This window comes from Rhopalosiphum maidis, chromosome 2, assembly GCF_003676215.2.
Source record: "Rhopalosiphum maidis isolate BTI-1 chromosome 2, ASM367621v3, whole genome shotgun sequence".
Classification (NCBI taxonomy): domain Eukaryota; kingdom Metazoa; phylum Arthropoda; class Insecta; order Hemiptera; family Aphididae; genus Rhopalosiphum; species Rhopalosiphum maidis.
This window is the reverse complement of record NC_040878.1, coordinates 65,770,629-65,782,193: the sequence shown is the minus strand read 5'-3', so window position 1 is coordinate 65,782,193 and position 11,565 is coordinate 65,770,629. Positions and strand designations below refer to the sequence as shown.

The following is an 11,565-nucleotide window of genomic DNA, read 5'->3' as shown; positions in this document are numbered from 1 at the left end:
TTGAAACACGTGTGTTGGTTGTTGACTTTTTACCAAACTAATGTAAGCGGTGCGGAGACAATGAGACGATTTTGTATCTTGGACGCTTCTCCCAATGTGTCATCAATTCGTTAGCTAACAAAAAATTTGAAAAAACTGATTCAGTTGTTAATCTCAAAAACCCGGATTAGGTTAAAGCGTCCCCCTGTAACTCACCAGAGAACTGAGAGGCAGTTATTATTAATTTTCTCGACCGCACATTGCCAATAACAACAGGTTAGTGGAAAACAATCGAATAATATTATTTTTCATACATAAACCGAATATTATACTGAAACTGTAGATATCCTTTTTTTGTAATTTTTCGAAAAAAAAAATGTTTGTTTAGCTAATTTAAATAAAAAGCGTTCTTTTTGGGGCACCCTGTATGTACTTACGTTTTAATTTTTCTCGTAAAAGAAAATCATATGCATACTTTGCTTCGCTACGATTGTTTCTACATAAACTGGAATAATCAATTATCACATTTACATAAAAAATATTAATAAATATAATATTCCATTGCATAATATTATATAGCTTATAATTTACCTTCATGGCGTATGGCTACACATTTTTAAATGCCAAAGATGTTAAAAACATATTTCTAGGCATGAGAAACTCCCTCGTATGTCGATTGTTCTACACGCTGTAAACCATAATGATCTGCTGGTCGATCGTTTCGTGTCTTCGGTGTATTAATTAAGAAGTTCAGAACAACAATGAATTATACACCTGTTGGTTTTACATCGTAGGCGTTATTCCACAAACCTTATATGTTTTTAATAGCGCGAAACGTGTTATTATTTATTTACTCGTGTAACAAAACATGTTATTTATTTACTCGTGAAACAAAATATGTGTATTGTTTATAATTTGTTCTATTGGCGAAACCGGAAACGTTTTTAATGAGAATCTGTACAGTTATAATAATGATTAGTAAAATAATATAAAATGGGGATGATACATAAAGAGCAATAAATAATATTATAATTATTATTTTATCATTATAAATTAAAACGATATACGATGGTGTTATTTTATTCAAATAATATTTAAAAACAATTGTGATGAGTATCGCGGTATTTAGCAGTTATTTTCCTAGTAATTAACATCAATCAAATAACATAAAATAACCGAATTGTTGAGTAATTGAATTGTTCTAACATTTATTAAAATCTAATTTGTAACTAAATATTTATCATTATTATAATAACCGCTGCTAATTGTTTTATAATATTTTATAGTTATTATGTGATTTAATCACAAATTTTAGCTTAAAATCCACTGTGATGGAAACATGGAGCTGAGTTTTCTGTTTTCTGTCAGGAGGACGCGTTTAGTTAATGTCAGCGTATGGCGTCCTGTTATTGAGTTCAATCAACTATAGGTAATATTTTACGACGTACGTATCATTTAAATTTGAATTTTCTTCTAAATACTGTTCCTTGTGTGAAGTTATTATTTATTGTAATTCGGTATTTTCTGGTGTTTATCAAACGTCAATAACAACCGATTAATTGTTGCAGTATAAACAGGAATTCGTGGAAGAGACTTGCATTTATTTCTGTTAATACAAAGTGACTCAACTTCAAAATTATTGAACTTTGAATATTTTTCATTATGTTTCGCAGAAATACACGTATCTGTTATTTGTAAATGTATTATATTTCATTGTTTGTTGCCGTGTTAAAAACACCTATTGTTCCGTGGTGTGATCGGTGGATTCACAATGCTATAAGTATTAACCGTTAAAAAAATCTTCGATATATTGATTTCGTGCGACAAACACCGAATGCTTCTGTAGTAGGGACTTTCACGATAATAATTTCAAAAAACTTATTAATTTTGTATGCAATCGTAATTTACTTAATACTTATTTTTGTATACACATTCGGGTCGATTATACCGACTGTTAATGTACATGTATATTTGTTTAGGTGGTGAGAACATTATTATACGATTCGTGATATCACACGAACCCTCGGCAGTGGGACGGACGAATACAGTGTGTGACGTATTGTGAATCGAAATATATTATATTAAATCGGCTGCGCAAACAGCACGTCTTACTGTTACGAGTGAAAGATTGAAAAATACACCATGGCCGATGCGTCGCATTGTAACATACAGGGTCAGTGGTGGACTGCGAAAGAAATTCGGAAGACTATGGTGACCGGCCATCAAATTTGTTACACGTCTTGGGCATATCTAGTGATTTTTTTAAGGTATACTATCGTTAGGTTTAGAGTAAACAAAATAATTCATGTTTTGCACCTCGTAAAAAACAAAATATTATTATTAAATCAAAGAAAAAATATACGTTTGTATCCAGTAAATCACAATTATTTTTAACAACAACATCAATGTTATATTATAATGACGTCTTCCGCGCCAATGTTACCTACGAGAACGTGATATTACAATATTTGTCTTTACAGTCGCGCGGCAGTTAACGCTTTATTATAATATAATACAATTTAACAGTTCATCACGACTGCCGCTGCGGTTCACCCGCGAAAGTCCTCCCGTGTCCCGCCGATATACGGCTATTCGTTTCGGAAATCGGTCGCCTGTCGCGATGTGGAGCAACACACTAATGTATATACTGTATGCGGCATATGCGCGCGTCATCGCGAACACCTATATTATTATATTATATAGGTACCTACATACGCACACGGTAGTACGCTTATTATTATTATTATTATTATTATTCGGACGCGGACGTTGAATTCGGATTGCACAAAAAACGGAGGGACCTTTTGAAAATCGTGAGAATATTAGGGTCATAACGTCGCTTCCGGCCATTGAACGGCGGTCCGCGTGTGTTCGGACGACGCGCGAACGAGCGGCAACTGTCCCTTGCGCGTCTGTGACTGCGTTCCAAGACCAGTTTTTCGTACTTAAAGGCGGTTAGGTCCGCCGGCGAACGAGCGCGCGCGCGCGCGTGTGTGTGTGTGTGAGTGCATAGGTATTATTATCGTCACTATTATTATTATTATTATTATTTACGACCCCGCGAGTGGACAATGGGACCAAACCGGTTGCACGCGGCCGCCGTTGTTGTGCAACCCTTTGCGCTTGACCGGTGCGCGCCGATCGTCTTCCCAGCAAACCGGTTGCCCCGCCGAACGCCGCGCGCACTACAACACAGAGGGATGAGCACGTCGGATGTCCCCCCCCCACACACACACACACACACACGTTGCCGTTCGTAATAACAATATACACCCGGTTTGACACACACGCACGTCCGAGCGCGACTCGGTGTGGGAACCGCCGAGAAATCCGGTCCCGTTCCGGCGCAGTCTTCGTTTCGTCTATGGTCCGGGTCGGTCGTTGGCAGGAGATATAATATGGCCCGTAACCAGGTGAGTCGCTGAAAACGGTTTTTAATTATTACTCATCACACTCGTCACGTTGTAGGCTATTTGTTTTCTGTTAAACGCCAAATCCGCGCGAGAGGCATTTGCTTTTTTAGGCGTTGTTCGAGGTTTTTCTGTTCGGAAATCATGTAATATTCGTTCGTTCGTCTGTACAGATGGTTTATAACGCGGAATTACTACGGTCGTATAGTATATAGTAGTAAACGGTGGAAGGTTAGTTAGAAGATGGGCACTCGTCGAACGTCGATATGTCCACTTCGTCGTGTTTGTGTCGTTGTATACGATGTTAACATTATTGTTATTATTATAAATTATAATATGTAGGATCATTTTCAGTCCGTTATTGGTCGTTGTTTCATGTAAACGACAGTAATGAGTTACATTAATTTTAAACATTATCGTTCTGACGGAAAATCATTTTTTCGATCTAAAACACACAAGTTGATTGGACTCATTTTTACAGTTGTGGCGGAATTTTTTGAATGTGACTAATTCTTGTAACGAATCGTCGAAGCTCTCGTGGTTTGTTCGTATTCTTACGAAATAATGTCAAGTTATTTTTAACGAATTTGCTTAGTAGATAATATATATATATATATGTTGATTCGGCAATTTTTTCAATTTTTTCTCAAAAATTACGCGGAAAATTAAACCTATATTTGCATCAAAATGCAGTCAAAATTTATTAGAAAAATTAAATTAGCGCGGGGGAGGAGGGGAGAGAACACACACATTATAGTATTATATATATGTGAATACGTTCGCGAGTGTTTATACGTGTGTTTTATTTTTTAATTTAATCTAGTCTGACAAGTACCGATCGCACGTAGAACAACGGCACACTTGTACGGGCGCAACAACACGGAAAACAATCGCAGGTGAGTGGTTTATTAACGCGAGTGCGTTCAGGTTGTATTGTTTTCCATTAATGACCTGTGATTCTAGAGGGTCCCCTATTGTTTCCGGGATGCCACGTCTAAACGACCCCCTTTTCTCTTATGTTAATGAGCGAATATTGCATATAACAAGGTTTTTAAACGTAGTTTTTTCACTCGGCTATTTTAAACAGTTCTTTTTTGTTTATGTGTACGTGTTTAATATTACATTACTTGAGTTCGGAATTTTATGATTTTATGAATGTATTATGAATTGGAATACGATAGATACAACCGAACAGTAAACAGTTTTGGCGAACAAAACAGAATCATTGATTTAGAGAAAAGAATAAATACAAAGTTAGTTCAAACATTTTCTTTTTAATATACTTAGCACAATTTATTGTACGTGTAAAATAATTCAAAACATAGATAAAAAAACGCCGAATAAAATACAAAAATGCTTTGTTCCTATTTATTATTTGATATTTGATTCGTCAGTAAAGTGAAACCTGGGGTTTTATTTTCTTTGTACGGTTATAGGTACTTTATTTTATCGATTTTATATTTTCAATTGTTTTTTTAAATCAAAAACTAACTTTTTATTATACGCGATTACACAAAAGTGATTTGTTGTTAAAAGAATATTGTTATGTTATTGTTAAAAACTTAATACATAAGTGCCAAGTACTAAAAAAATTAATGTTATATTGTATAAGAAAATTATAATTAAAAGACCGATTGTTTAAAAAAAGAACGACTTAAATTGGACTTCGGGCCTGGGAGCTTTCTCGTACTAAAAGCTTTTAACGTTATAATATTAAGTGCATTTTGCCAATTTTTGACGGTATAAAAATTAATATACCAATAACAAAGATTTTAAGAGAATATTATTCTAATCTTTACGCATAAGGATGACACACTTCTTCATCGTGACGTTTTAAATTGTATTTCTCAGTATAGATATCGCTCGACGTCCTTAGTCGTGTTTCGAGTATATAATATTATAACAGTATAACATCTACCACTTCCACCGACGCCGATTCGCAGCAATCGATTATGGCTAACCAATTAAACCGATAATGGTGGATGACGCGTATTTTTTCCACCCTCCGTCCGGTGCACACACGCGCGAGGGTGGAACGTTCGATTTGGGTGCCATTTGTACGTATACTTCGCCGAAAAAAAATGGCGTAGTTTTTTTTCAGTGCGACATTTAATATGATTTTTTGATATTTTACGTTAGACGATTCAAAAACCGATGAGCTTGAATATCGACGTGTAATTTCAGAAGAAAGCATCTTAACAATAATTTTAATTGACAGTCGGTAGATGCGTATACGATTATAAAATGGTAAACTCACCGTCGCCGCAATGTCAATAATCAACATTATATTACACTTATTATTGTTATAATAACATATATAATATTTAATAAGCAAAGTCGTTCTTTCGTGCATTAGTATACACAATACACTAGATAGATGTAACATTAATCGGAATCATATAGATCTATATTTTATATTTTTATGAGATCGGATCAATTGATGAAATATTAAAAAAGTTTTTATATGATCAAAGCGCAATATGGTATAATATTACAATTTCATGGTACACTACAAAAAATATTTTTATCGTACAGATACGACTTGGATATTAATATCGTATATTGTCAAGTATCCAGGAATAAAGCATACTGCAGATGGCGGAATTCTTAGTCGTTTTGGGGTTGTATAATATGTACAATAATTTCGTTCGTTTTAATTAGTTTGTTTCTCGAGGCCGTAATCAACCCAAAAGGTCTACCGGAGGCGGTGGTGTCAGTATTAATTCATCTGCTTAATTTTCCGACGAAAAAGACAGCGAAAAACGCATTAAATTGGTTGCGTGTGGTTTTGCTTTTCGAGTCGATTCTAATATAAAATATATGACATTAGTAATATAATACGTAACGAATAATATGTAATATTAGAGTAGGTATATATATTAATAATACACGACTCAAGCATAGAATCTTAGAGGTATAAAATATAACTTGTACGCGTATAGCAATAAGGTTAATTAGTTTCGATTTGCTTAATAAATGTTTCAGTTATTACGTTTATCCGTCAGAAAAATCAGTTACACCTTTTATATCGCATTGTTGTGACAATATAGCTATGCTATATAATTGCATAACAGGCTTAGAAAATGTTCTAATTAATTTTTGTTTAGAAATAGCTAAATAGTATTTAATCATAATTTAATTCAAACTCATAAAAATCTATTAAATTGTAATATTTTTTAAGGATGTCAATAGGTAGTTGCTAGATATATGGAAATTCAAAATGTAACACATGTGCGGAAGGAACATAACTTTCTTCTGATTTTTCTGTTGTTTTAATCATCGGCAGAAAAATCACACACTTCTTACATTTAAAACGTATTAATATCTTCTCTTCAACATATAAACTTATTCATATTTTATTAATTGTATGAATATTGCAATATATATATCTTTTTAAACCAATATTAAATATTACAAGCGTATTAAATTATAATGTTATTCAATTCATTCAAACAACTTAAACAATGTTAAAATATTTTAAGCAATAAATATTTTTGTATTTATTTTAAATTTTAAAATAATTAAATTATGAATGTAATATTAATTTAATACATAAATTCAACTTACGTAAGCGTATAAGTTTCTACATTAAATTACTTATTTATCATTAAGTATTTGAGCTTACATTTTAAAATCTTAAGTTTCTTATATTATAGCACACTTTACATGACGTATAAATCACTATAACCATTAATACACAATTGATCATATGTATCTTTATATTTTAATTTCGGGATAAGAATCGGTTTGTTATGGATATGAATAATTTATTGAGTAAAATCTCAAATTAGACGTACGAACCAAAGGTCACATTCTGAATACGTCCATATTAATAATGTACTCGTCAGACAAAAGTCATACCGGACGTATCTAAAGTTTCAGTTTCACATTAATATTATGATTCCATTAAATACATAATATATGAAATGTATCTCCTTCATTAAAAAACAACAATTTTGGAAAAACTCGACAGTGTCAGCTGCTTATATTTCTATTTATTATTGTGACATACTATACAATATTATTTACAATATAAAACATAGAACGTCCATCAAAACCGGTCATCTAGCGAAGTCCATAGTACTGTTCTCATAAACAAATTGTATATTGTAATTTGTAATAAATTGAATTATAAATAATTATATTATATTATAATATATTAATATAAATTATATATAAAAGAAAGAGACATGTGTCTTAATTCCCACGCAAAGAAAATTTCTTTAGAAGGACGTCGGCGCGCAGTGTCGGCGGATAACAGAATGAGAGTGTGAGAGAGAAAGAGGGGGGGCGAGAGAGAAAAAAACCTTTCAGAAAACTCTTCTGTAGGAAACTTTTACGAGGAATATGAAATTAAATGAAGAACTCGGTGGGTAATGGTGACTGGAGGGGAGTGGTTATGTGACAGGGAGGAAGAAAAACGAGAGGGTTATTAGAGGCTGGGTTGCGAGAGAGGGGAAATGTAGGAAACGCGCGCGCAGAAAAACAGAAAAGGGACAAGGAATATACATTAAGGGTGCAATTTGCAAGGGTCGGCGTGCCGGGGGCGTGAGCAGGGAGATGGCGAAGGTAGTGGGAGGATTGAGCGCGACGCGAAGAAAAAGAGGGCTCTTCATTCTCGTTTTAATCGAAAAACATCTTTTATACGTTCTTTCATTATAATAAAAGAACCCGGGAAACTACCCTACAGCACCCTCGTAGCACCGCGGAGTGAAAATGACGACCAGCGGGTGGAGGAAGGTGCGATTCGGTGTAGAAAAGAGAAAAAGAAAGAGAGAGCTTTACGATATTATTTCGGCTCTCTAATTATTTTCTCCTCGCCACGCGTTATTAGATGTACGTTCTGAAGGCGAGGGGTTTGAAAAGGGATTCTTTGGCAGATGTATACCCATCACCCGCTCCTCCGTCCACCGTCCTGCGTCCGTCGTATATATATAAAAAAAAACGACAAGCCGAATAAAGAACGTCGTGAATTCCGTACACATACATTGCAAACAGCGACGTCCGCCCAGAGTTTTCCATTTTCTGAAAGGCTTAAACAAATTATTCGCGTTGGTTTTTGTGGGAAGACATCTGCGCAACGGCGGCGGTGGCGGCTTCAGTGGCGACGACTGTGAAAGAATATTATCGTATCCGAAACGAGATTTGCATATTTGCTACGGCGGTGTTCATTTATGTAAATCCTATGCCCGGACGTGTATATATACACATATATTATATCATACTATTACATGTGTGAATTATGTGTATACGCAACAAACACAATAGCACCAGGATATCATATTTTCTGTTTGTTTGTAGGACAAAAATGGTTTAACGATGTCACACGAAAATGCATTTCTGCTTCCGCCGTCGCCAGCGGATAGATGATAAATATTTGACATATAATATTTCGTACAGTCTCCTGTTACACAATATTATAAATTTCTATATTATTATGACGTACACGGTTTACGTAAAATATTTATACAAATCCCCCAAAGTCTGACGATAGGATTTCAATGCGGTTTATCCATACATTACGACTGCCTAAACTAAAACCTATCTGATATTTTTATTTAGACGGACGTACAGAACTCGTAATCGTATTCCGTCCAATAAATTAATAACTTTTTAATTCCTCAAATATATGATAAAAATAAAGAATTTTATTCGAAATAAATTCAGCTAGTATTAAAACTTAAAAGTTAAATTCTGTCATTAAATAAAGTTTTGCTAATCGGTTTATACCCGACCAATAAATATTTTGAAATAAAAAAAAATAAAAAACAACAGTCTTATTGGTATCAAACCTACGATCGGAATTTATTATTGAACGCACTGTAAATAAAATAGATAAATAATGAGAGATCCTTTTAATCTAAAATAATTTAAGTTCTGACTACATGATTGAAGAGTTGTTTTTTTTAAATATTTATTAGAATATAACTGTGACATTAGTATTTTTCCACAACACTTTTATCAATATTGAAATCAAAATGTATTTTTTTGAACTGCGAGTATCTATGTGTATTATACGTATACAAAAATATAAGCCGAATATTTATGTATGTTATATTATGTGAGTTATTTGAATTAAAAAATCCGTATCCATTGATTGCAATAAAATTAGTCTAATGCGGGAGCAATTGTAGAACGTCATAAAACAGAACAAAAGCAATCATGTAGAAGACAATTTAAAATCGCATAATAATCGTAGACTTTGCACACTCGTTACCATTTTAATCAATATTTAACATTTATTTGCTCTATACTCATTTATTTTTTATCTATTTATTCACTTATTTAATTGCGTTATTAATTTGTTTATTTCTGTATTTATTTCACTTTATTACATACACATTTCTAGGCGAACTAGTCGAAATTATGTTATAATATTATGCAACAATATAATAATATAATAATTATAATAAAATAATACGTTTAATGTTTATACTTTACACGTATATATATCTCCGTGTAACGGATATAAAATCATTTTTAAGGACTTGGGACATTATATTAGTCTACTGAACAAAATTAGTTTGAAACTTAAAATGTTTTTGTATAGTAATTATTATAATAATACCGTGTATAATAACTAATACAGTGTACAATGTAAACGATAATTTAGAGCGTTAGTGTATAGTACCTGTATCCTGTAGCCCTTTACCGTATTCTGACAAAACTTTAATATTCATAACGTCTGTGTAGACAATATATGAAAACATTAGACACGCGTATAGATTCAAAAAGTTGGATGTACGTCGTGTAGTACAAAATACTTGGACAACGCGAGACTTACAACAATTATTACAATGCATACATATTCTAAAGGTTTGTCTATTACAAAACATTGTACACCCATAAAAACAAAACATTTCGATGAAACAGTTTAGTCGAATTACCGAAGATTATAAAAACATATATTGTATACATAATATATACTTCAAAATTTCAAGTATATTTTGTAACGAGCTATCGATTTATTATTTAATTAAATCACATTTGTATTTAGCTTAATAGCGATTTGATAACGTAACAGGTACACGCAGCACTCATTTATAACCATCGGCGGCTCGGACTGCAGACAGATACGTTAAATATTAGTGGTTATGTAGCCTTTAAATCGTAATAGTCGTGTAATATGGTATAACCAATATAAGTCATAAACAAATTATTCACCTAGAATAGTCTTATAGAAAAACAAACATATAAGCACTTAGATATACGTGTGATATATATTATAAGATATGTTTAATATGTTGCAATAATAGTTCATTGTACCTATTACGTATACTTTCAATTTATTTTTAATTCCATTTTAACTATCAGGTGAAATATCAATAGAATTTTTACCGACTAAACAAAAAAAAATTACTCAGAGTGTGTGTGTGTTTTTTTTTTTGACTGAATAATATCTGATTATTGTAAATCAGTGTTATTTATTTAACTAACTAATTTATTTTGAAAATGTATCGCAATGCATAATTATAATTATTAAAATATATATTTTTTTTTGTGTTTTCAGAGATCAGAACCTACTAATTTAAACACACCTAAATGCAGTGTCGAGAAAGTAGCTGTGAATGTTACAATGAAATTCATTGGGTTCCAGAATAACTTTGATGATGTTCAAACATTAAAATAACCGATTATAATAATATTATTAATACGATTGTCATTTCTTAAGCATTACTATTTAATTTATAGTTTATTTCAATAAAAATGTATAGTATATTGTATATATTTTTATTGTTTAGGCGCAATTATTATACGCAATAACGGTTAGGATTGAAATTATTTGTGTTTGTCGGATTACTCTTATTTGTGGAATTTATGATATCAACAAAACCTATTCTATGAATCGCAATTACAATTTAACTCTATAATTCAACTACGATTAAACTGGATGTCGAATTCTCTACTAATTCGCCAAAAACGAATATTTACTACCATCATTATTCATCTAAAACATTAAACTGGTACAATTTGTGATTCAAAAGCAATTTAAATAGATTTTACCTACAACCAACATTATTATAATATAATAGGTATTTACTATTAATGTATTCTAATATTGGAAATGTATACAGAGTGACTCTAGGTATATTCATAAATAACATCATTTAATTTAAAAAGTATTAACATTTTCCTAGATACATGTAATCATAACATTTTATGATATGCCATTTAT

The 11,565-nt window shown here is 32.3% G+C and overlaps 1 long non-coding RNA gene across 1 annotated transcript; it reads left to right on the top strand.

The window, feature by feature from the left end:
- Positions 1-3,237: 3,237 nt before the first annotated feature.
- On the top strand, positions 3,238-11,113 carry LOC113554260. Its single transcript, XR_003405249.1, has 3 exons — positions 3,238-3,392; positions 4,213-4,285; positions 10,900-11,113. It is a non-coding gene; the product is annotated as an uncharacterized LOC113554260 (long non-coding RNA).
- Positions 11,114-11,565: the final 452 nt, after the last annotated feature.